General features: G+C 24.4%; 1 protein-coding gene across 1 annotated transcript in view; it reads right to left on the bottom strand.

Annotated features, from left to right (window-relative positions):
* The window catches only part of LOC127283548 (tyramine receptor 1-like), a 241913-nt gene extending 215627 nt beyond the window's left edge, over positions 1-26286 (bottom strand). Inside the window, exon 1 of the mRNA XM_051308502.1 lies at positions 25503-26286. The gene's annotated coding sequence lies outside the window, so the exon portion shown is untranslated. The remainder of the gene's footprint in view (positions 1-25502) is intronic.
* Between the last annotated feature and the right edge of the window lie 295 nt (positions 26287-26581).

The raw sequence follows: 26581 nt of genomic DNA, 5'->3' as shown, positions 1-26581 counted from the left end.
AAATGTGTTTTGCAATATTCCAACTTTCTCTAAAATGAAAAAAGATTTCAGGCTAAAATTTTGAGGGTTGATAGATTTGGGTACAATGCACCGCGCTGTTCTCCTGAAAAAACTTAATTTTGCGTTAAATTATTTAAAAACTAATTTTAAAAAGTTTAATTTTTAAACGAAAATGACAAAAAAGATGGCGGCGCATACACAGACGTTGCTTGAGTGTGTCAGTGCTCCAGTAAACAGCGCCAATTCGAGCGAGTGGCCGCTGAATGAACTATGATTAAATACATTATTTTACTATTTATTGCTTTATTTTTATTATTTTTACGTAAATGAGGAGAACAGCCCTATGCTTTGCACACTCCAAAATCAAGTCTTGAATATTTTAACCCGAAATCATTATTTATTTCAGAGAAAGTTGGAATCCACAAAAAAACGTCTATTTCCCACATGGCCTTAAAGGGAAAATTTCCATAATAACTTATCAATTTCTTGAATAACTTTTTTATTGCACATTATAAAAAAAACTACTATCAATGACTTGGTTTATCTGAACAATTTTCAGTATAAGTAAAAATTCCCATTGCAAAAAATGTTCATTAGGTTCTTATTAACATTTTTGTAAAATAGTTTTACATTTCGTTTAACCGTTTAGAAACTTATATTATACAGTATACATAAAAGATAATGAAATATTAATCAACAATTTAGGAAAAATTTATATATCAAAGAGGAAAATTTTCATATGAAATTAATACTTTGCAAATATTTATATTAAAAAAGTTTGTAAATTGAAAGTAATTAAATGTTAATCAACGATTTTATGAAAAAAATTATATCAAAGAGGAATTTTTTTTATTATTTCCAAATTTAAGGAAGTTCTATTGCTTGACTCAACTAGTCAAAACAATAACCATTTTTTTCTGATTTGATTCACTTTGTAAATTAGAAAGTCTGGCAACACTGCTTATATTATTATTATTATTATTGGATTAAAAAATTGTAATATTCATACATATTAATTAAGTATTAATATAATATAATAAATTAATAATTAAATATAATATTACATTATTAGTAACTTTTACTAACAATTAGTAAAACTTAACTAATTCTAAAGCAGAAAGTGAGTCACTAATTTAAATTAGTAATCATTTTTACTAATTCAGATTTAGAGAGTTAATGAAAATATTGAAATTTTATCATTTTTTGGACAAATTAGTAAATTAATAAAATAAGTTTTATGTGAAAAGTTTGATTATAATTAAAGGGTGGTACCACCTTTATTTTGACTCATTTAAATTTTAATGATGGGATATTATTTTTTTCTTCTATTATTTGTGTCCTAACAACATACAGGGTGGTCAAAAAAAGAAAATCTTAATTTTTAACTATTTTTGAATTTTGTATTTATAAAAAAAAAATTGAATTATATCTTATTTCTTAAATTTTGTATCATAGCAGAGGTCTGATTTTAACCTCAAACCCAGCGGCCTCTTGATGTGGAATGACCAAATCTATATATACTGAAGGTCATAGATCAATGGACCTTTTGGTTTAAGGCTATGTTCTACAAAAATATCTTTAGAATTAAAGGCCATATTTCAAACATAACCTCAAAATTAAAAGTCATAGGTCAAACGTAACCACAAAATTAAGTCATAGATAAAAAATATAACCTCAAAATTGAAGGTCATAGGTCAAACATAACCACAAAATTCAGTCACAGATCATACATAACCTCAAAATTAAAGTTCATAAGTTAAAATGCCAACAGGAACTGCAAGTCATGCACTCCAAGGTTAAAAGATCATAGGTCAAAAAATGCCTACAGTAACTACAGGTCAAATAATTCAAGGTCAAAAAATCATAGGTCAAAGTGAAAACATAACCTAAATGTTTGGTCAAAGATGATAGGTCAAAAAGCAAATATAACCTCAAAATTAGGCACTGTAACCTAAGAAAAAATTATTGTAATTTATTTTTGGTTTAGTATAAAATTTTGGTTCTAAGCCAATTTGTTAAAACAAATATATTACTTTAAAATTTACTGAAAAAAATTAAAAAAATTTCTTTATTAATAAGAGCAATTAAGCAATAATTTTTTTTTCAATTCACTTTCTTGATATTCTAAAAGTAGAGGATATAAGCTTTAAAAAAAATGACATTGTTTATTTTTTTTGTATTTATATTAAAAACAAAAATATAAAACTTTTTGCAACGCCTAAAAATTATGTAGGATGTGGGCAAAATCTACTGAGCGGTACTGTAATTTTTTTTTTTCTCTGACATTTATCTATATAAGTATAGGGAAGTTTTAATCCTTTTTCATATCATCCAGGCTTCCTTGACTGTGAGTCCTTTGAGACCAAAAGTTTTGAAATGTCGACGACACTGATCAACCTTAAATACGAGATTACTCAATTTTCGAAATTAATATATCACACACAAAAAAGTCACTAATATAACGATATTATTTGACGTTATTTCTGTAAAGTATTTCTTCAATTAAACTATATATTTTATAATCTCATGGGAAGAATGCGGATTTTCTATAATTAAAAAAAAAAAGAACTGTTATTATATACTTTAATAATAAAGAAAAACTAAAACAATTCGTTGAAAGTCAATAAAATTTTCTTTAATCGTGTAAAATAAAAAGAAAATTAAGTTGAAGTATGAAGTGGAATGTCATAAAATATTTCTTTGTAGAATTATAGAAGTTAATGAACGAAAAGTGATTTAAAATACATATAAAAGCAATTTAATAAAAAAAAAAATTAATTAAATACATATATAAAAAAATTTATTTCAATCAACAGTTTTTAATAAATAAATTTCAGAAAAAAATTTTACCGTAAAAAAGTATTTTTGATATTATACATAAATAAGAATTTTCTCATTTAGATGCAAGTTTTCTTATAAACCATGTTTATGAATATATTTTCTTTTGAAAAAGAACTTTGCTTTTTATCTTATTGGGCATTCTATGTAAAGCATACAATCATGATTTTTTTTTGTTTTTTCCATCATTTTTAAATATTGACACTTTTTAAAAAATCCATTAAACAACTAAAAATATCAACATTTTTTGTAGTAAATTGAATGATCAATCACGTCGTGGTATTTATTTTTAACATATTAGTTTAATTGAAAAAAAAAATTAAATTAAAATTTTAAATCTTTTTTTCATGAACTTCAACCATTTTTAAAATGTTTAAAAATGTCTTAAAAGAGAGCTTAAAGTTTTTAGATTATGTGTAACAAATTATTATTATTATTCATAATTTATTATTATAACAACAACAAATTATTATTTATTATATATAATCTATATTATTATCTATATTATAGTGTAACAATTACAATTATAATTCTTATCAAAAATATTCTTTAAAATGAAGAGAATCGACAAAAAAATAAGTGGGGTTTATAAGTACCTAATTTAAATTAAATTTTTTTTTTTATTAAAATGGCCGCCATTTTGTTATTTTTGAACATTTTTTAATTTTTCCAACGGATTTTGAAAAAAAAATGAAAGCTCTTTCAAATGTAAAAAGAAAATATGAGACATCTAAATTACTTTAAAAGTTATAAAGTTTTTTTTCCATCAATTTTAAATAAACGACTTTTCAGCCTGCATGATTTGAAATGAATTTAGTCATTTAAAAAATTTCTCAGTTTTGAGGTTATGTTAACGTGTACCATTCCTCATTTAGAAGAAAAACCCTATTTTTTATACCAAAAAAAATTTACTTGTCGCTTATATTTGCAACAAAAAAAAAACTTATATATTCCCTTTCATCGAATGGTGATTTGAATTCAATAAATTCTTCATTTAAAGTCAAAATAAAATGCAAATATTTAAAAAAAAAAAAACAAATTGTTAAAATATTTCAAGATTCATTTAACTTGACCCAGAAAAGTATTAAAAACTTAAATTAAGAACTCTAATAATCGTTTCTTAAAGAAACAAAAGCGCGCCATATGTGTGCTATTAAAAACTTTCAACAGCATACTTGCGAATGTAATTGCAGAAATGGACTTATAAAATTTTAGACATTTACTTAAATGGTAAATTTTTACTATAATATATACCCTTAGAGCTTTATTTTACAAAATAAAAATATATTATAAAAATTTTTATTTGTAAATTATGTGGAAAATCAATTTTTAACATATATGCCATTCAAACGTCACATAGAAAATTAAAAAAAAAATTAATATTTTATAAATTTATATACACATTTTATTAAATATGATTCATATTTATCGATAAAGGGGGGAGTTAATATCACGACTTAATTTTAAAAGCTTCAAAAGAGCACTTAATGTCAAATGTAATTTTAAAATTCATATGATTGACGACTTTAATGCATTAACTTCACACATATGTCAAAAGAAAATTATTTGTATATATATATATATATATATAATTATATATATATAATATGTGTATATAATATAAATCATATTGTATAAAATATATAAAAAAAATTATTAATTTCAAAAATCGCGATATTAGTTACAGTTACACTGAAAAAAAATTTATTTGATTTAAATACTAGATTACTTGACTATTATGAAATAAATATTTACTTGAACCAAATAATTGTTAATTGAATTAAATAAATTGTATTTAAACCACTAATTTCTGTATTTGAAACAAATACCATTTCAAATAATAATTATTTGATACAAATAAATATTTATTTGATAAATAGTCAAGTAATTGAGTAGGGATTTGTATCAAATAAATTTTTTTTCAGTGTAATGATAACTTCTATTATTGATTAAATTTGACAATTATTATAATTTTAATCTTTTTTCGCAATCTAAATTTGAATTGGGTAAGATTAGTTACCCTATAAAAAATTGACTACTAGCTCAGTACTGCGCCAGTAGTGAACTCATGTCAATTTCTGATATTGTACTAACGATATAACTAACTTTATATAATTGTCGTTTTAATTAATAATACCTTCTAATCTCTAGAAGACGTTACATGAATTTAATATTTTGATGTTGTAATCAAAGGTATACCTTTAATCGCTTACAAACATCCGTTAAACAAAGTGACCACGCTGGCTTAGAAATTAACAATCAGCTAATTAACATTGATCTCTCTCTCTCTCTCTCTCTCTCTCTCTCTCTCTCTCTCTCTCTCTCTCTCTCTCTCTCTCCCTCTCCCTCTCTACTATCGAATATTAAAATTAAAATAGTAAAATTTAACACAGTTTTCCTAAAAGTATCAAATTGAGACCAAAAATTGCATCAAATCTTTGCAACGTTTTGATGCACATAAGTTATATCAAAGATCACGAAACGGTCTCATTTTTTGATGCAAAAAATTTAATCAATTTATATCAATCATGGCCGAATTGAATCGACTCAAAATTAAACGAATTTTTTTCAGATATTTTGGTAATAGTACAATTGCGGAAACCATTTCACTATTTAATTTGAAAATGAAAATAACAGAAAATCAAAGACAATGTGCAATTCAATAATTAAAAAGTGACAGCTTATAAACATAACCTAAAATGCATGAGAAAAAATTTGTCGATAAAATCAATATAGCCGAGCTTTTTAGAAGGTAGATGGCAGCACTCATCTATTTTCTTTCTTTAAATTTTTTCTGAATCGTTTTTATAAAAAGCAAAACTGCCATCTACCTTCTAAAAAGCTCGGCTATATTGATTTTATCGACAAATTTTTTCTCATGCATTTTAGGTTATGTTTATAAGCTGTCACTTTTTAATTATCCAATTTGCACATTGTCTTTGATTTTCTGTTATTTTCATTTTCAAATTAAATAGTGAAATGGTCTCCGCAATTGTACTATTACCAAAATATCTGAAAAAAATTCGTTTAATTTTGAGTCGATTCAATTCGGCCATGATTAATATAAATTGATTACTCCTTTTTGATAATCAAAAATATTTTTGACAATCTTCACACTATTCAAAATTATCACATTGTACCTACATTGCAATAATGTAAAATGTTTTGTCTGACAAAAGTTCACATTTGCTACTTATTTCACTGTAGGTAATGTAAAATACATTGTCTGACTATATACGACTTGTACTACTTAAGGGGACTTTCTTGCTTAGAATTGACAAAAGAACAAACTTTTTAAAAATTTCATTGTTCAAAAAGTATTATATTTATTTGGAATAATTCTTTTTGGACATTATAATATATAAAATGGAGGATATAAAAAAAAAGTTGTTTTTGAGTATTTTTAATTTACTTTGGCAGCTATACAGATGGCGTCTTTTAATAACTATCTTTTCAAACTGATAAATAACTTTTTTCAAAATCTACTCAACCGATTTACTATACCTATACTTATTTAACAATAGCGCTAAAATTTAAAATATTTTTTCTAACTTAAGCTCACTTTTATTACTAATATAATAATAAAAAATAATTTCAGAAAGTTTGTCACACTTTTTTGTCTTTATTTGTAGATGTATATAGAAAAAACGATTCTTTTTTGGATTTAGAAAATTTTCATCAAACTAACCCCAGAAAAAAGATAACCATGAATCTTTTTTCTGGGTAAATGAAAAAAATCTTTCTTTAATTCAAACAAATTTCATCTTTAATTTAAAAAGTGATTTGAGAAAAAAAACGATTTCTTTATTACAAAAGAATCTTTTTTCTTAGTGATAAACAACACTTTAATAATAAGTTTGAAACAAATATAAAACACAAATAACAAAGGAAATAATAAATAAAAAATCGTTGAACTAAAAAAATTTAAGTTGTAGTTGAATTAAAAATTTTATACATATACAGATAAATTTAAATGACATATTTTTCTGAATTTAATTTTATAAAAAAAGCAAATTATTCCCGATGCATGTGCTACAATAAACTATTCTGAAATTACTCATTGACGCGGAAATATTAAAGCAATCGCAGCTCAACTTCCGGGAGTGTTGCACGACACACAGATCAAACTTTATCTCTGTTTGAAAATGGTCCATTCATACGTAGCGTAAATCACGACTGCGATGGTGATGGTGGTGGTTTGGCATTTCAGTTCAATATTTTTACACGACGAAACTGGACTGCACCATTTAGCGCTGATTTCTAATCGCTCTTTACTCAAAGACCGGAAATTGGCACATTCTGTCGCGAACTATTATGAATGAGTACTCCAAGTGGAAATTTTCACCGTACATATAGATATATATGTATATACCTATATATATATATATATATATATATAGAAAAAAAAGAAGCTGACTCATCTCACGGGACTTTTCTTAAAGCGAAAAAATATCGTTTTTCTCCTGGGGTACTGGGAAAAACCGTTAATCATCGATTCAAGAGCAGAACTTTTTTAAAGCAGCCGAGAGACTCTGGTCATTTTTATAAATTTTAATGAAAATTTTTCCATTTTCTTTTTATTATTCAATTATTACATTTTTATTCAATTCTCGCGCATTTTTATTCAATATTGGAAAGGGTTTTTTTTCCCCTCTTTTTTCATTATATTTATATTAAATTTATTATTAAAAACTTAATTATTTTCGGTGGTATTGATATAATTTAATTATTTTTATTTTCACAAATTTTTTTTATTGTTATTTAAATTAAATTAATTAATCATTTATTTCATTATACTGAAAAAAAAATTTATTTTATTCAAATAGTCGATTAGGGTCAGCCTAGGTAAATCCGAACGTTGGGTAAATTCGAACTCTAATTATTTCAGTTTAATTAAAATTTAAAAAAATAAGTTAGACATGAGAATTTTTACCTCAGATCCTCTTCAAGAGATTCTAAGTATTATCCCATTTTTCGTTTGTTAATTAGCAACAGCATAAACAAAGATAACGAGTATTGCAAAAGAGATTGAAAATCAAAGATGCCCATCTTTCAGTATTTTGTCTCGTATTTGAAGAAAAAGAAGCTAAAAATTCATTTTATTATTTATAATTGTTTGTTATGAATACTAGAACAGAAACTATTTTTCATTTTTGCCTTCTGTAAAATTTTATTAATAATATCAGACCGTTCGTATTTACCCCGGAAAATTGGAAAACCGGGGTAAATCCGAACGGTATTTTCAATTATTTTTTTCTTATATTAAAAATTGTTTTTATTTGATTACACTATTATTTTAACATTATAAAAGTACATAGAAAAAAGTTTTCTTTTCTATATGTATCCTCGTTAGTAATTAATAAGCTGAAACTTAATCTCTGTTCTCTTGAAGGAGTGTTCCACTTTTTTTGTCAAATGGTTATCTTAATAAAATTTGGTATTCTAGGGTTTTTGGGGTCGCTAATTACCAATTTGAAGTCAGTTTTTCAAAATTCAAAATGGCAGATCCAATATGGCGGACGAGAATTAAAAAATTCATTGGATTCGCTCGAAAATTGTTACTCGGGGGGTTTCAGGGTCGCTGATTACGAATTTGGAGTTAGAAAATTTGATCATTTTTAAAAATAAGTTTTAGGAAAGTCCGCCATATTGAATTTAAAAAATTTGACTTTTATTTTTGTATTTACATTCAATTACTCCAAAATACTTTTTGTACCAAGTTTTGCAAAAATCCGTTATGATTTGATAAAGTTATTGAAGGTTTTAATTGTGTAATGCATTTTAATTTTTAACCTGTTTGATTTTTGTATTTATATATGATGCATTATTACATAATAGGTTTATTATCGTATTTTTTTGAGTTTTTATATAAGTTTAACAATTGCAATACTTCAAATTTATTTTCCCTAAGATTTTTCTGAAATACAGCGTGGCGTTCGTATTTACCCCGATATTTTAGGAAAGTTGCAAAGTATCGAGGTAAATACGAACGCTAATTTTAATTTTTACAATTTTGCTTTTATTGTTATTTAATCAGGGTGTCTAATAAGGATTGAGAAAAAAATTCCCTGACTTTTCCCTAACTCCTCCCTGACATTTTTTGATTTTTCCCTGACTTTTTAATAACCTTATTTCTGCTTTCTTTAGACAAAACCAAAACCATTCAAGTTTTTTTAGATTAGAAAATTTTTAAATTCAAAAAAAATTTTTATTTTTGTAGAAATTTACAGAAATTTCTTTGACTTTGAATGAAATTTTTTAAAATTCCCTGACTTTTCCTTGACCGTTAGACACCCTGTTAATTAAACTAATTAATCATTTATTTCATTTCTCTGAAAAAAATGAATTTAATTAAAATAATCGATTACTTGATTTTTATGAAATAAATATTTACTGTTTCCAAATAATTTTTATTTGAATTAAATATAATATTAATTTATATTATTGATATTTATGCATTAATATTAATTTATTAATATTTATTAATTATTAGGTATATATATATATATATATATATATATATATATTAATGGAAAAATCTGCCAAAATTAATAGTTTTTGAGATAAAAAATAAAAAAGGTGAACAAAATCGAAAAATTGAGATTCTAAGTAAAGTACCTGAATGTTTTTAAAAAGTTTTAAGCATTCAGAATGTAACAATTTTAAGGATTTATTCTAAACCTTCGCTTGACAAGATGCCCACCCAGGGTGGGCCAGACAAATTGAAATTGCCATATCTTCTAAAGTTTTGCCTTAATTGAATCGCGATTTTAAGTCACTGAACAAAATCTTAAGAACTTTCAAAAAATGTAAAAACAAATTTTTAAAAAAAATTTCTTCTTGATTATTTATAACTTTTATCAATGTATGTACGGAGATAACCGGGATGATTCAGATATTTTTTTAATTCTATTTTACAAAAAGACTTGAAATTATGCAGACTTTTCACTGTGAGTGTTTTATGATGTCAAATAATAGATATAAAAAATATTATATTGCATTTTTCATTTGTTTAAACAATTTATTGTTATTATTTATTAACTTTCTTTGTTCTGCACCTAGAAAGATGCAGTTTTTTTCTAATTTTGCAATTTATCAAGCCGAATATAATAAAAGATAGATTTGAAGTAAAATTATTAATTCAATAATTGTTTAAACAAATAAAGTTAATAAATAGCAACAATAAATTGTTTAAACAATCGTTTGAATACTAAATTCATATAAAATCTTCATGAAAAGGTAACAAATTTATAAAATTCTTCTACTGTAGTATGTATATTTGAAAAAGTTATAAATTATTAATAATAAATTGTTTAAACAAATAAAAATCAACAAAACATTAATAAAATATATTATTTGGTAACAAATAACAATTTTGGAAAAAAACTGAATGATTCTAAGTCTTTATTGCAATATACAAAGAAGAAAACATTTGGCCCACCCTGGGTGGGATCTTGTCAACCGTGTATATAAAAAGTATCCAGTCCGGCGAAGGTTAAATTAAAGTCAACAGTTTTGTCCCAAACGTGTTTAAACAATTAAAAAAATATATATAAAGTTATTTTTAGACAATCAAACTATAATATTGTCATTTGGCTAGAAAAATCTAAGGGACAAGTACAGTTCATTACATGTCCCAGAAATGTCCTAAAATATTTTTAGAGTTTTTAGAAACTATTACAAAAGAGATTTTCAAGTAATGCAATTACATATAATATATTGTCTAGCAAGCCAAAGTTATAGGGACCAGTACTGTCCCATACATGTCCCATAAAGTGTCCCAAAATATTTTCAGAGTATTTAGAAACGATCAAAAACGGAGTTTAAGTGAATCCTACTACAATATAAAGTGACTTCCAAGTCAGAGGTTTAGGGACAAGTCTTTTTTCATGTATGCCTTATAAAATAACATTTAGAAATAAAGTATATTCCTCTTTATCATTTGTTAGAAAATTAGTTCTAATAGTTTGTCGATACTCTGAAAACATTTTAGGACACTTCTGGGACATACACTGAACGATAATTGTCTTTAAACCTTAAACTCGATGGATATATATATATTATAGTAGGATTCCTTGAAAATTTCTTTTAATAGTTTTTTATTACTCTGAACATATTTTGGGACACTTGTGTGGCATGCATGAAATAGTACTTGTACATAAAACTATATCTCAATAGACAATATATATTATAGTAGGATTTCCTAAAAATCTCTTTTAATAGATTCTTATTAATCTGACAATACATTGGGACACTTCTGGGACATACAATGAACGATACTTGTCCCTAAACCTTTAACTCGATAGACGATATATATTATAGTTGGATTACCAAAAAATCACTTTTAATAATTACTTATTGCTCGGAAAATATTTTGGGACACTTATGGGACATGTATGGGACAGTACTGGTCCCTATACCTTTACCTTGCTAGACAATATATTATAATTGGATTATTTGAAAATCTCTTTTGTAATAGTTTCTACATACTCTAAAAATATTTTGGGACATTTCTGGGACATGTAAGGAACTGTACTTGTCCCTTAGATTTTTCTAGCCAAATGACAATATTATAGTTTGATTGTCTAAAAATAACTTTATATATATTTTTTTAATTGTTTAAACACGTTTGGAACAATTGTGAAACAGTTTAGGGACAGTTTTATGTCCCTCAAACTGTTGACTTTAATTTAAGAATAAATCCTTAAAGTTGTTACATTCTGAATTCTTAAAACATTTTAAAAACATTCAGGTACTTTACTTTATTTAGAATCTCAATTTTTCGATTTCGTTCACCTTTTTTATTTTTTATCTCAAGAACTATTACTTTTGGCGGATTTTTCTATGAATATTTTTTGTTCGGAAGGACTTCAGCTACAAAATACTTCAATTCCAGCCATTTTGATCGGGCCCGAAAATCAATGTTGCGTGTGCGGGGTCCTTTCGACAAATTTGGAAAATTTTTCATTTTTTGTTTTCGTTTTTGCAAGTTTTTTTCAACTTATTTTTATTTTATAAAAAAATCAATAGAACTATTGTTTTTCATACTAAAAAAAACCAATAAAAATCACTATTCGGGTCAATCCATTATATTTCGACTGAAGTTGTCGCTGACTAATTTTTAAAAATTATAATACTTTGCAGGAATGATTTTGAAGTTATCAAGATCACGAAATGAAAAGAATTTTATTAAAATTTTAATTATTTATTGCAAAATATGAATTTAAAGTATATGAGGTGCTGAAAACTGTCAATTTTTTAGCCATTAGAAAATATGCAAAAATACGTAGAATTTACCATAAAAATAAAAATTTTTTTTTGTAATTTACTAAGAATGAATAAATTTATCATTATCAATTGATGTAATTATTTAAATATGTGAAATAATATATAAAATATGATTTTCAAGTTCGCCTGTCAAATAACCTAAATTTGCAAATTTCATCTATAAAATCTGAGAAAGAGAAGTCATTAAATTGAAAAAAACCTTACCAAATATAAAGTACCTGTGACTAACTTTTAGTTTTTCTTAGCACTTTTTTCCTTTTTTCTTCATAAATGTGAAATAAAAAGCAATAAAAATTGTCACTTTCCTTATTTTCACTATTTTCAAATGTAAATAACTTTCTTGGAGAAAACTGAAAAATGACAAAACTTGGGCAATATCTAATTGATCACTAAATACACACACTGGAAAAAAATTCGCTTTGGTCCCGAAGATACTTTTTGAGATAATTAAGTTTAAACTTTTCACAATTTTTATCAGGTTAATACATGTAGTAATAATACCGTGTAATAATGCTTTATTACGGTGCTGTAATAACGCAAAAAAATCTGTAATATCTCTGTAATAATGTGTAATACTCTGTAATAACGTGTAATAACTTAGTAATAAGGGTAATATGAGGTGTAATACCGGTAGTCAAGTGTACACGTTTTTAACTAGTAAATTCCCCCTCGCGTTGCAGCTTATTTTAATACCTTATTATTTTCTGTGTATTTAAATAACATTTAATTAACTCAAAAATAATAATTATTTGATAGGTAAATATTTATTCGATAATAGTCAAGTAATCGATTATTTGAATCAAATTTTTTTTCAGTACATTAATTATTTTAAATAATTTCATTAATTATATTATCGTTTATTAATTCAATTAACAAAGTCATTTACTTCAACAAACGTTCTACTTTTTCTCACATTTTCTATATTAGAATTTTGTTCATGTCAGTGTAATAAAAAAATTATTTCTTTAATAATATTTTTTTACTCGAAACAATAACTTTATTAATTAAAAAAATATATATATGTAATATAATAATTTATATTAAAAATTTTTTATTAAAACTAAGAAAAAGCATATCAAAGGAGAATTGTCCACAATAATAAAGGGGAAAAATGTGCGATAAATTTCTAGTGTGATCTTTTTAATATTGCAAAAAAAAAAAAAAATAATAATGTAACACCTAATTGGGCGATCGAAGCGAACGAAGGTGAGACATAAAGAGCATGAATGAAGGTTTAATCGACAGCAAAGTTTCAGTGATGGTGGTGAAACAAGCCTTTAAACTCATAATGACTATAAACCAAGAGTAAAAAAAAAGAAGACGAAAAAAAAAAGAAAAGATAAAAAAAAAAGAAGAAATTCACCCCTTAATACAATTTTACCGGAAATTAGTTCATGTAATCTATCAACTGCAAACTTTATATTCTATTTCCTCTACGTACATAAACTTAGCGAAACAACTTCAAAAACCAAAAGTCTTATATAGACCAAAATTTGCCGCTTTTTAGTCGCTAATTAGTTGTGAAAAAAAAAATTTTGTCGCTCTTCAAATTTTTTTTAAAATAGGGTGCTTTGCTAAGTTTACATAAAGTTAGCGAAGCACCCATTCTAACTCCGTTGTTTACAAAGATTCACAAAATTCTTCTTGACAGAAATTTGCCGTTTTTTTGCCGTAACAAGACCAAATAATTCATTTTCCAAATACCCAAAAAATTAATTAAAAAAATTTTTTAAAAAATTTATTAAAAAATTTTTTTTAAATTTAAAAATAAAATTAAGAAAAAAATTTTTATACGAACTGTAAATGAATGTAAATTAAACAACTGCAGATGAATCACATAAGTACAGTAAAAAAAATGTAATTCATATAGAAAAAAGAAAAACTTATTTGTTAAATTTTACATTAAACTAAATTAAATTATTTCATAAGAATTTAAAATCTATGCAAGAGAAAATACGTAATCATAAATTATAAAAAAAAATTAATCAACTACTCATACGAAGAACTACTCAAGCAAAAAAAAATGTTCTTAAAAAAAATTAATTTCATTACCTCATTTCACTTACATATAACTAACTACAAAAATTTCATTAAAAATGTTAATTGTTATTAAAAATCAATTTTTTACTTCATTTTTGACGTTAACTTTTTTAAAACAGTATTTATCAATTTTAATTTGTCACGACAAAATCGAAACCAAATAAAATGATCTTAATAGTCAAAGCGACAAATTCCCCAAGTAAAATTTGAATTAAAAAAGTTAATTGATATTAAAAATCACATTTTCAATTTCGTTTTCGACTTAAAATTTGTTTAATCAATATTTATCAATTTTAATTTGTCACGACAAAATCGAAACCTACTTGAATACACTTAATAGTCAAAGCAACAAATTCCCCAATTAATATTTTCATTAAAAAATATTAATTGTTATTAAAAATCACATTTTCAATTTCGTTTTCGACTTAAAATTTGTTTAATCAATATTTATCAATTCTAATTTATCACGACAAAATCGAAACCGACTTGAATACACTTAATAGTCAAAGCGACAAATTCCCCAATTAAAATTTTCATGAAAAAATATTAATTGTTATTAAAAATCACATTTTCAATTTCGTGTTCGACTCAAAATATGTTTAATCAATATTGATCAGGTTTAATTTGTCACGACAAAATCGAAACCTACTTGAATACACCTTATAGTCAAAGCGACAAATTCCCCAATTAAAATTTTCATTAAAAAATATTAATTGTTATTAAAAATCACATTTTCAATTTTGTTTTCGACTCAAAATATGTTTAATCAATATTGATCAGGTTTAATTTGTCACGACAAAATCGAAACATTATTGAATACACCTTATAGTCAAAGCGACAAATTCCCCAAGTAAAATTTTCATTAAAAAATATTAATTGTTAATAAAAATCACATTTTCAATTTCGTTTTCGACTTAAAATTTGTTTAATCAATATTTATCAATTCTAATTTATCACGACAAAATCGAAACCGACTTGAATACACTTAATAGTCAAAGCGACAAATTCCCCAATTAAAATTTTCATTAAAAAATATTAATTGTTATTAAAAATCACATTTTCAATTTCGTGTTCGACTCAAAATATGTTTAATCAATATTGATCAGGTTTAATTTGTCACGACAAAATCGAAACCTACTTAAATACACCTTATAGTCAAAGCGACAAATTCCCCAAGTAAAATTTTCATTAAGAAAAATTAATTGTTATTAAAAATCACATTTTCAATTTCGTTTTCGACTTAAAATTTGTTTAATCAATATTTATCAATTCTAATTTGTCACGACAAAATCGAAACCTACTTGAATACACCTTATAGTCAAAGCGACAAATTCCCCAAGTAAAATTTTCATTAAAAAATATTAATTGTTAATAAAAATCACATTTTCAATTTCGTTTTCGACTCAAAATATGTTTAATCAATATTGATCAGGTTTAATTTGTCACGACAAAATCGAAACCTACTTGAATACACTTAATAGTCAAAGCGACAAATTCCCCAAGTAAAATTTTCATTAAAAAATATTAATTGTTAATAAAAATCACATTTTCAATTTCGTTTTCGACTCAAAATATGTTTAATCAATATTGATCAGGTTTAATTTGTCACGACAAAATCGAAACCTACTTGAATACACCTTATAGTCAAAGCGACAAATTCCCCAATTAAAATTTTCATTAAAAAATATTAATTGTTATTAAAAATCACATTTTCAATTTCGTGTTCGACTCAAAATATGTTTAATCAATATTGATCAGGTTTAATTTGTCACGACAAAATCGAAACCTACTTAAATACACCTTATAGTCAAAGCGACAAATTCCCCAAGTAAAATTTTCATTAAGAAAAATTAATTGTTATTAAAAATCACATTTTCAATTTCGTTTTCGACTCAAAATATGTTTAATCATTATTGATCATGTTTAATTTGTCACGACAAAATCGAAACCTACTTGAATACACCTTATAGTCAAAGCGACAAATTCCCCAATTAAAATTTTCATGAAAAAATATTAATTGTTATTAAAAATCACATTTTCAATTTCGTGTTCGACTCAAAATATGTTTAATCAATATTGATCAGGTTTAATTTGTCACGACAAAATCGAAACCTACTTGAATACACCTTATAGTCAAAGCGACAAATTCCCCAATTAAAATTTTCATTAAAAAATATTAATTGTTATTAAAAATCACATTTTCAATTTTGTTTTCGACTCAAAATATGTTTAATCAATATTGATCAGGTTTAATTTGTCACGACAAAATCGAAACATTATTGAATACACCTTATAGTCAAAGCGACAAATTCCCCAAGTAAAATTTTCATTAAAAAATATTAATTGTTAATAAAAATCACATTTTCAATTTCGTTTTCGACTTAAAATTTGTTTAATCAATATTTATCAATTCTAATTTATCACGACAAAATCGAAACCGACTTGAATACACTTAATAGTCAAAGCGACAAATTCCCCAATTAAAATTTTCATTAAAAAATATTAATTGTTATTAAAAATCACATTTTCAATTTCGTGTTCGACTCAAAATATGTTTAATCAATATTGATCAGGTTTAATTTGTCACGACAAAATCGAAACCTACTTAAATACACCTTATAGTCAAAGCGACAAATTCCCCAAGTAAAATTTTCATTAAGAAAAATTAATTGTTATTAAAAATCACATTTTCAATTTCGTTTTCGACTTAAAATTTGTTTAATCAATATTTATCAATTCTAATTTGTCACGACAAAATCGAAACCTACTTGAATACACCTTATAGTCAAAGCGACAAATTCCCCAAGTAAAATTTTCATTAAAAAATATTAATTGTTAATAAAAATCACATTTTCAATTTCGTTTTCGACTCAAAATATGTTTAATCAATATTGATCAGGTTTAATTTGTCACGACAAAATCGAAACCTACTTGAATACACTTAATAGTCAAAGCGACAAATTCCCCAAGTAAAATTTTCATTAAAAAATATTAATTGTTAATAAAAATCACATTTTCAATTTCGTTTTCGACTCAAAATATGTTTAATCAATATTGATCAGGTTTAATTTGTCACGACAAAATCGAAACCTACTTGAATACACCTTATAGTCAAAGCGACAAATTCCCCAATTAAAATTTTCATTAAAAAATATTAATTGTTATTAAAAATCACATTTTCAATTTCGTGTTCGACTCAAAATATGTTTAATCAATATTGATCAGGTTTAATTTGTCACGACAAAATCGAAACCTACTTAAATACACCTTATAGTCAAAGCGACAAATTCCCCAAGTAAAATTTTCATTAAGAAAAATTAATTGTTATTAAAAATCACATTTTCAATTTCGTTTTCGACTCAAAATATGTTTAATCATTATTGATCATGTTTAATTTGTCACGACAAAATCGAAACCTACTTGAATACACCTTATAGTCAAAGCGACAAATTCCCCAATTAAAATTTTCATTAAAAAATATTAATTGTTATTAAAAATCACATTTTCAATTTCGTTTTCGACTCAAAATATGTTTAATCATTATTGATCATGTTTAATTTGTCACGACAAAATCGAAACCTACTTGAATACACTTCCCAGACAGCACATAACATTGCGGCAATGTTTTGGCAATATTGCTGGGCATGTTTCGCAATATTGCCATGTAACATTACAGCAATGTTGCCACAACATTAAAATGTCCCACCCTGCTCAATATTGCACAGTAATCTTGCCACAAGCTTATGTCAAGGTTGCACCACAAGCTTGGAGCAATGTTGCACGATTACATTGCTGCAAGATTGCTCGGCAAGTGTGCATCGTAAGCTTGCTGTAAGATTCATGTAATGTCTAATAGTAAGCTAGCTGCAAACTTAATGCTACAGAAAACTCTCGCCGTAGGCACTTTTCTTAAATTTATTGTCAGTTTTTTGGCTATATAATATTTGAACGACACTTCAAAAAAGAAAATATCCATAATTTAAATTTTATTTTACTTAATTGTTCAATTAAAAAAAATTAAAGATAGGATAAAAAATGGAATTAAAACATTTAAATCTAGCTATTTTTTAATGGAAGAAAAAATTATTTTTATGGCCTACGGCGAGAATTTTCTGTAGCATCAAGTTTGCAGCTAGCTTACTATTCGACCTTACATCAATCTTACGATGCAAACTTGCCGAGCAATCTTGCGGCAATGTTTCGATTTTGTCGTGACAAATTAAACCTGATCAATATTGATTAAACATATTTTGAGTCGAAAACGAAATTGAAAATGTGATTTTTAATAACAATTAATATTTTTTAATGAAAATTTTAATTGGGGAATTTGTCGCTTTGACTATTAAGTGTATTCAAGTAGGTTTCGATTTTGTCGTGACAAATTAGAATTGATAAATATTGACTAAACAAATTTTAAGTCGAAAACGAAATTGAAAATGTGATTTTTATTAACAATTAATATTTTTTAATGAAAATTTTACTTGGGGAATTTGTCGCTTTGACTTTTAAGTGTATTCAATTATGTTTCGATTTTGTCGTGACAAATTAAACCTGATCAATAATGATTAAACATATTTTGAGTCGAAAACGAAATTGAAAATGTGATTTATAATAACCATTAATATTTTTTAATGAAAATTTTACTTGGGGAATTTGTCGCTTTGACTATAAGGTGTATTCAATAATATTTCGATTTTGTCGTGACAAATTAAACCTGATCAATAATGATTAAACATATTTTGAGTCGAAAACGAAATTGAAAATGTGATTTATAATAACCATTAATATTTTTTAATGAAAATTTTACTTGGGGAATTTGTCGCTTTGACTATTAAGTGTATTCAAGTAGGTTTCGATTTTGTCGTGACAAATTAGAATTGATAAATATTGATTAAACAAATTTTAAGTCGAAAACGAAATTGAAAATGTGATTTTTAATAACAATTAATTTTTCTTAATGAAAATTTTACTTGGGGAATTTGTCGCTTTGACTATAAGGTGTACTTAAGTAGGTTTCGATTTTGTCGTGACAAATTAAACCTGATCAATATTGATTAAACATATTTTGAGTCGAAAACAAAATTGAAAATGTGATTTTTAATAACAATTAATATTTTTTAATGAAAATTTTAATTGGGGAATTTGTCGCTTTGACTATTAAGTGTATTCAAGTAGGTTTCGATTTTGTCGTGACAAATTAGAATTGATAAATATTGACTAAACAAATTTTAAGTCGAAAACGAAATTGAAAATGTGATTTTTATTAACAATTAATATTTTTTAATGAAAATTTTACTTGGGGAATTTGTCGCTTTGACTTTTAAGTGTATTCAATTATGTTTCGATTTTGTCGTGACAAATTAAACCTGATCAATAATGATTAAACATATTTTGAGACGAAAACGAAATTGAAAATGTGATTTTTAATAACAATTAATATTTTTTAATGAAAATTTTACTTGGGGAATTTGTCGCTTTGACTATAAGGTGTATTCAATAATATTTCGATTTTGTCGTGACAAATTAAACCTGATCAATAATGATTAAACATATTTTGAGTCGAAAACGAAATTGAAAATGTGATTTATAATAACCATTAATATTTTTTAATGAAAATTTTACTTGGGGAATTTGTCGCTTTGACTATTAAGTGTATTCAAGTAGGTTTCGATTTTGTCGTGACAAATTAGAATTGATAAATATTGATTAAACAAATTTTAAGTCGAAAACGAAATTGAAAATGTGATTTTTAATAACAATTAATTTTTCTTAATGAAAATTTTACTTGGGGAATTTGTCGCTTTGACTATAAGGTGTACTTAAGTAGGTTTCGATTTTGTCGTGACAAATTAAACCTGATCAATATTGATTAAACATATTTTGAGTCGAACACGAAATTGAAAATGTGATTTTTAATAACAATTAATATTTTTTAATGAAAATTTTAATTGGGGAATTTGTCGCTTTGACTATTAAGTGTATTCAAGTAGGTTTCGATTTTGTCGTGACAAATTAAACCTGATCAATATTGATTAAACATATTTTGAGTCGAAAACAAAATTGAAAATGTGATTTTTAATAACAATTAATATTTTTTAATGAAAATTTTAATTGGGGAATTTGTCGCTTTGACTATAAGGTGTATTCAAGTAGGTTTCGATTTTGTCGTGACAAATTAAACCTGATCAATATTGATTAAACATATTTTGAGTCGAAAACGAAATTGAAAATGTGATTTTTATTAACAATTAATATTTTTTAATGAAAATTTTACTTGGGGAATTTGTCGCTTTGACTATAAGGTGTATTCAATAATATTTCGATTTTGTCGTGACAAATTAAACCTGATCAATAATGATTAAACATATTTTGAGTCGAAAACGAAATTGAAAATGTGATTTATAATAACCATTAATATTTTTTAATGAAAATTTTACTTGGGGAATTTGTCGCTTTGACTATTAAGTGTATTCAAGTAGGTTTCGATTTTGTCGTGACAAATTAGAATTGATAAATATTGATTAAACAAATTTTAAGTCGAAAACGAAATTGAAAATGTGATTTTTAATAACAATTAATTTTTCTTAATGAAAATTTTACTTGGGGAATTTGTCGCTTTGACTATAAGGTGTACTTAAGTAGGTTTCGATTTTGTCGTGACAAATTAAACCTGATCAATATTGATTAAACATATTTTGAGTCGAACACGAAATTGAAAATGTGATTTTTAATAACAATTAATATTTTTTAATGAAAATTTTAATTGGGGAATTTGTCGCTTTGACTATTAAGTGTATTCAAGTAGGTTTCGATTTTGTCGTGACAAATTAAACCTGATCAATATTGATTAAACATATTTTGAGTCGAAAACAAAATTGAAAATGTGATTTTTAATAACAATTAATATTTTTTAATGAAAATTTTAATTGGGGAATTTGTCGCTTTGACTATAAGGTGTATTCAAGTAGGTTTCGATTTTGTCGTGACAAATTAAACCTGATCAATATTGATTAAACATATTTTGAGTCGAAAACGAAATTGAAAATGTGATTTTTATTAACAATTAATATTTTTTAATGAAAATTTTACTTGGGGAATTTGTCGCTTTGACTATAAGGTGTATTCAATAATATTTCGATTTTGTCGTGACAAATTAAACCTGATCAATAATGATTAAACATATTTTGAGTCGAAAACGAAATTGAAAATGTGATTTATAATAACCATTAATATTTTTTAATGAAAATTTTACTTGGGGAATTTGTCGCTTTGACTATTAAGTGTATTCAAGTAGGTTTCGATTTTGTCGTGACAAATTAGAATTGATAAATATTGATTAAACAAATTTTAAGTCGAAAACGAAATTGAAAATGTGATTTTTAATAACAATTAATTTTTCTTAATGAAAATTTTACTTGGGGAATTTGTCGCTTTGACTATAAGGTGTACTTAAGTAGGTTTCGATTTTGTCGTGACAAATTAAACCTGATCAATATTGATTAAACATATTTTGAGTCGAAAACAAAATTGAAAATGTGATTTTTAATAACAATTAATATTTTTTAATGAAAATTTTAATTGGGGAATTTGTCGCTTTGACTATAAGGTGTATTCAAGTAGGTTTCGATTTTGTCGTGACAAATTAAACCTGATCAATATTGATTAAACATATTTTGAGTCGAACACGAAATTGAAAATGTGATTTTTAATAACAATTAATATTTTTTAATGAAAATTTTAATTGGGGAATTTGTCGCTTTGACTATTAAGTGTATTCAAGTAGGTTTCGATTTTGTCGTGACAAATTAAACCTGATCAATATTGATTAAACATATTTTGAGTCGAAAACAAAATTGAAAATGTGATTTTTAATAACAATTAATATTTTTTAATGAAAATTTTAATTGGGGAATTTGTCGCTTTGACTATAAGGTGTATTCAAGTAGGTTTCGATTTTGTCGTGACAAATTAAACCTGATCAATATTGATTAAACATATTTTGAGTCGAACACGAAATTGAAAATGTGATTTTTAATAACAATTAATATTTTTTAATGAAAATTTTAATTGGGGAATTTGTCGCTTTGACTATTAAGTGTATTCAAGTCGGTTTCGATTTTGTCGTGATAAATTAGAATTGATAAATATTGATTAAACAAATTTTAAGTCGAAAACGAAATTGAAAATGTGATTTTTAATAACAATTAATATTTTTTAATGAAAATATTAATTGGGGAATTTGTTGCTTTGACTATTAAGTGTATTCAAGTAGGTTTCGATTTTGTCGTGACAAATTAAAATTGATAAATATTGATTAAACAAATTTTAAGTCGAAAACGAAATTGAAAATGTGATTTTTAATATCAATTAACTTTTTTAATTCAAATTTTACTTGGGGAATTTGTCGCTTTGACTATTAAGATCATTTTATTTGGTTTCGATTTTGTCGTGACAAATTAAAATTGATAAATACTGTTTTAAAAAAGTTAACGTCAAAAATGAAGTAAAAAATTGATTTTTAATAACAATTAACATTTTTAATGAAATTTTTGTAGTTAGTTATATGTAAGTGAAATGAGGTAATGAAATTAATTTTTTTTAAGAACATTTTTTTTTGCTTGAGTAGTTCTTCGTATGAGTAGTTGATTAATTTTTTTTTATAATTTATGATTACGTATTTTCTCTTGCATAGATTTTAAATTCTTATGAAATAATTTAATTTAGTTTAATGTAAAATTTAACAAATAAGTTTTTCTTTTTTCTATATGAATTACATTTTTTTTACTGTACTTATGTGATTCATCTGCAGTTGTTTAATTTACATTCATTTACAGTTCGTATAAAAATTTTTTTCTTAATTTTATTTTTAAATTTAAAAAAAATTTTTTAATAAATTTTTTTAAAAATTTTTTTAATTAATTTTTTGGGTATTTGGAAAATGAATTATTTGGTCTTGTTACGGCAAAAAAACGGCAAATTTCTGTCAAGAAGAATTTTGTGAATCTTTGTAAACAACGGAGTTAGAATGGGTGCTTCGCTAACTTTATGTAAACTTAGCAAAGCACCCTATTTTAAAAAAAATTTGAAGAGCGACAAAATTTTTTTTTTCACAACTAATTAGCGACTAAAAAGCGGCAAATTTTGGTCTATATAAGACTTTTGGTTTTTGAAGTTGTTTCGCTAAGTTTATGTACGTATTTCCTCTTCACCTCAAATTCTCCATGTCTAATTAAAAACAAATTATTTCTCAATAATTCAGAAATCCTCTTGCTTTAAGTATGTATATCAGAAATTATAAACTATAAATTACAATTAAAATGTTATATAAATTTAATTAATTAACTAATTACAATAATAATAATTAAAATATAATAATTATTATTGTTATTTGTTATATATTAACAATTATTATAATTATAATAATTAAAATAATAATTATTTTAATTAATGGATCATGCGATATGAAAAATTTAGAAACAAAATTTATTAATTAACAAATTTTCTAATGAAACATAAAATTCAGGAAAAATTGAAATTCTTCCACAATTTTTAGTTTTTTTTTATCACCAATTTTTATTTTACACTGTTTTCATCATTCTAAACAATTAATAGTATAGGTTTAAAAAATTTAATTTAAAAAAAGAAATAAAATTTCCAATAAAAATTGTAAAACAGTCAAAACTTATTTTTCTTCAATTTTCCATAAGGGAGTATGATTCTAGATTCGAAAAAAGGTCGAAAAAATATTGACAACTCTAAATAATATAAATTTTGATAAATTGCAATTTTATTGGTAATTCTTTTAAAATTTAGACTTATTTTTACATTGTCCTTAACTTTTTAAGTTTTTTTTATGGATTTTAAAAATGTTTCATTTATTTAAAAAATAAAATTTCAAAATTGGTGAAAAATATATTATTTTTTTTTAATTTGATAATGTAAAACATTTATATGCCTTTAGTTCTAAACGTCCAAATGAACGAAAAATTTTACTAATTTTAAAACTTCAAATTTTGTTATAAAATATTTCCTTCTGTATAACCAAAAATAAATTAATATATAATTTAATAAATTTTTAATGTACTTTTTTTTATTTTTCACTGCTTTAATAATTTAAAAAAAAAAATTCATCGACCACCAAAAAATGATTTCGTTCAAAAATTCAGGCACATAAATATTTTTAAATTCTAAATAATGTCGGGAAAAAAAAAAATTGTTCTCTAATAACAACGAAAATTAGGTTAAAATTTCAGTGGTCCTCTAAATAATTTCGTTTTTTTCTTTTTTTTAATGTTTGTTATACTGATTTAATTTTCTTCTTCGATTATAATTATCAACTTCCTACTAATAGAGTTGCATATACCGGGAAAATTTCATGATTCCATTCAATTATCAAGCGATTAATAATAATTATTAATTTCAAAGTAAATTTTCAATTTCTGTAATTAAATTTTTATTCTTTGAAATTAAATTTCAAGCTTATCGTTTTTTTTCGCGTTATTTTATTCAATGCTTGCTCCACCATTTAAAATATCAGTTTTGCAAACTTTTTGGAGGGAAAAATTATTTATTATTGGAGAATAAAATAAAAATTATTATAAATTTTATATTAATTTTTGTTTGAACTATTTAATTTTTTTTTTTAATAGCAAGGATTTGATAATGTATTTATTTTCAAATTATAGTTAAATTTATATTATTTTAAACCAATATATCTCTTTAAAATGTAAGAAGATGAGAATTCAAATAAATTGAAACACGTTGTTCTTTATTAATTCTAACAACTAATTATCGTTTAAGGCCATGTAAAAAAATTTTTTGAAAATGAAAATAAAAAAATAAAATAAAAAAAATATTGAAAGGGGTAAAAATATTTACCAAAAAAAAAAAAAAAAATTGATCGAAATACCCAATTTCTGTTTATTTAGTCCAACAAAATATTTCTATTATATCAACAAAATTAAAATATTACCTTAACTGTGATTCAAAAAATGTTAATATTTTTTTTTAATTTATGCCTAAAAAATTGACAAAAACCTGATTAAGACAACAAATAATTCTTTTGAAACAAAAATAAAACCAGTTTAATTACCCAAATATGTCATTATTAGATAAAAATGTTTTTTTGATTGTTTCAAAAAAAATATACAAATAAAAATATTGACAACAATATTACAAAATGTAAAAAAAAATTATTCCTAAATATAATAAATTAAAAAATGAAAAAAAAAGCAATGAACATTGGCAAAGTAATTTTAAATGTAAATCAAGTTAATGAGTAAGAAAAATTACAGTAATAGGATAAAAGAGAAAAATTTTTTCGCAAATTAATTTACCTGATCGTTGGGTTAATTATCTCCGTGCTTTATTATTTAGTCATTTATATATATATATATATATATATATATATGTATATTGAAACTCTATTAACTCCAGCGTTCCATTGGATGACTTCAAATGGATTATAAAACTTTATTTGTCTTCTTGGAAAATTGTCTCTCCTACATCTCCCAATAAATTATTCTTCCCTACTCTTATTACTTATGCAACACCCTTTTAACGTTGACAATCAGAAAACGAAAAGTTGTTTCTAAACTTTTTGAAACTTTAGTTCCAGTTTCTCGTCGACGCGCAAACAAGTCTCTCTATGTATATATATATATATCTCACTTTGAATCACACTAATCAATCTCATTAATTGTAATTAACAAAATTTTAACCAATATATTTATTCCCAAAATAAATTCATGATATTATAGATTACTTTTACATTTACATTGATTTAAATTATTTTTTTTTAATTTATTTAAACCAAATGTCCTTTTTGTTCACTATAAATTTTATTTACATTGTCAAAATTTGATATATTTTTTGACAAATTATTTAATTCATTTTATTAAAAATGTAATTTATTTTTGAAGTAAAATGTAGCAAAAAAAAAATTGTAATTGTTTTAATTAATATTTAATTTATCTATGAAAATTGTTAATAATTAAATTTGCATTTTATGTAAAAAAAAAAAAATTATAATGGTTGAAAATGAGAAGGGATTTTTTTTTCCCTTGGTAACTGGATGCAAATTTTGAACGTGACAAAAAGACGCGATGTTACCGGCGCGATGGTTGCGCGCATACTGAAATTCCCAGAAACAGCAACCCCAAACACCCTTATGTAATGTAGTATATGTGGCAGAATAGTATCGCGCTGTGTTTTGGTACATATATAACTGATATATTAGCAGGGTCCAGTTTATATATATATATATATATATTAGTTGCATCTCACGACTATTAGACACACGTCAAGCATAATAAAATATGCACGATTACATATATATATGGGTGATTCTCCGCGTAGCGCACAACTTGCTTTTTTCATGTTGTGAAAGAAAAATCACAAATAATGTTCACATAAT

The sequence above is a fragment of the Leptopilina boulardi genome, unplaced genomic scaffold, assembly GCF_019393585.1.
Source record: "Leptopilina boulardi isolate dan_hultmark-lab unplaced genomic scaffold, ZJU_Lbou_2.1 LbouV2_310, whole genome shotgun sequence".
NCBI lineage: Eukaryota > Metazoa > Arthropoda > Insecta > Hymenoptera > Figitidae > Leptopilina > Leptopilina boulardi.
This window is presented reverse-complemented; position numbering and strand designations above follow the sequence as displayed.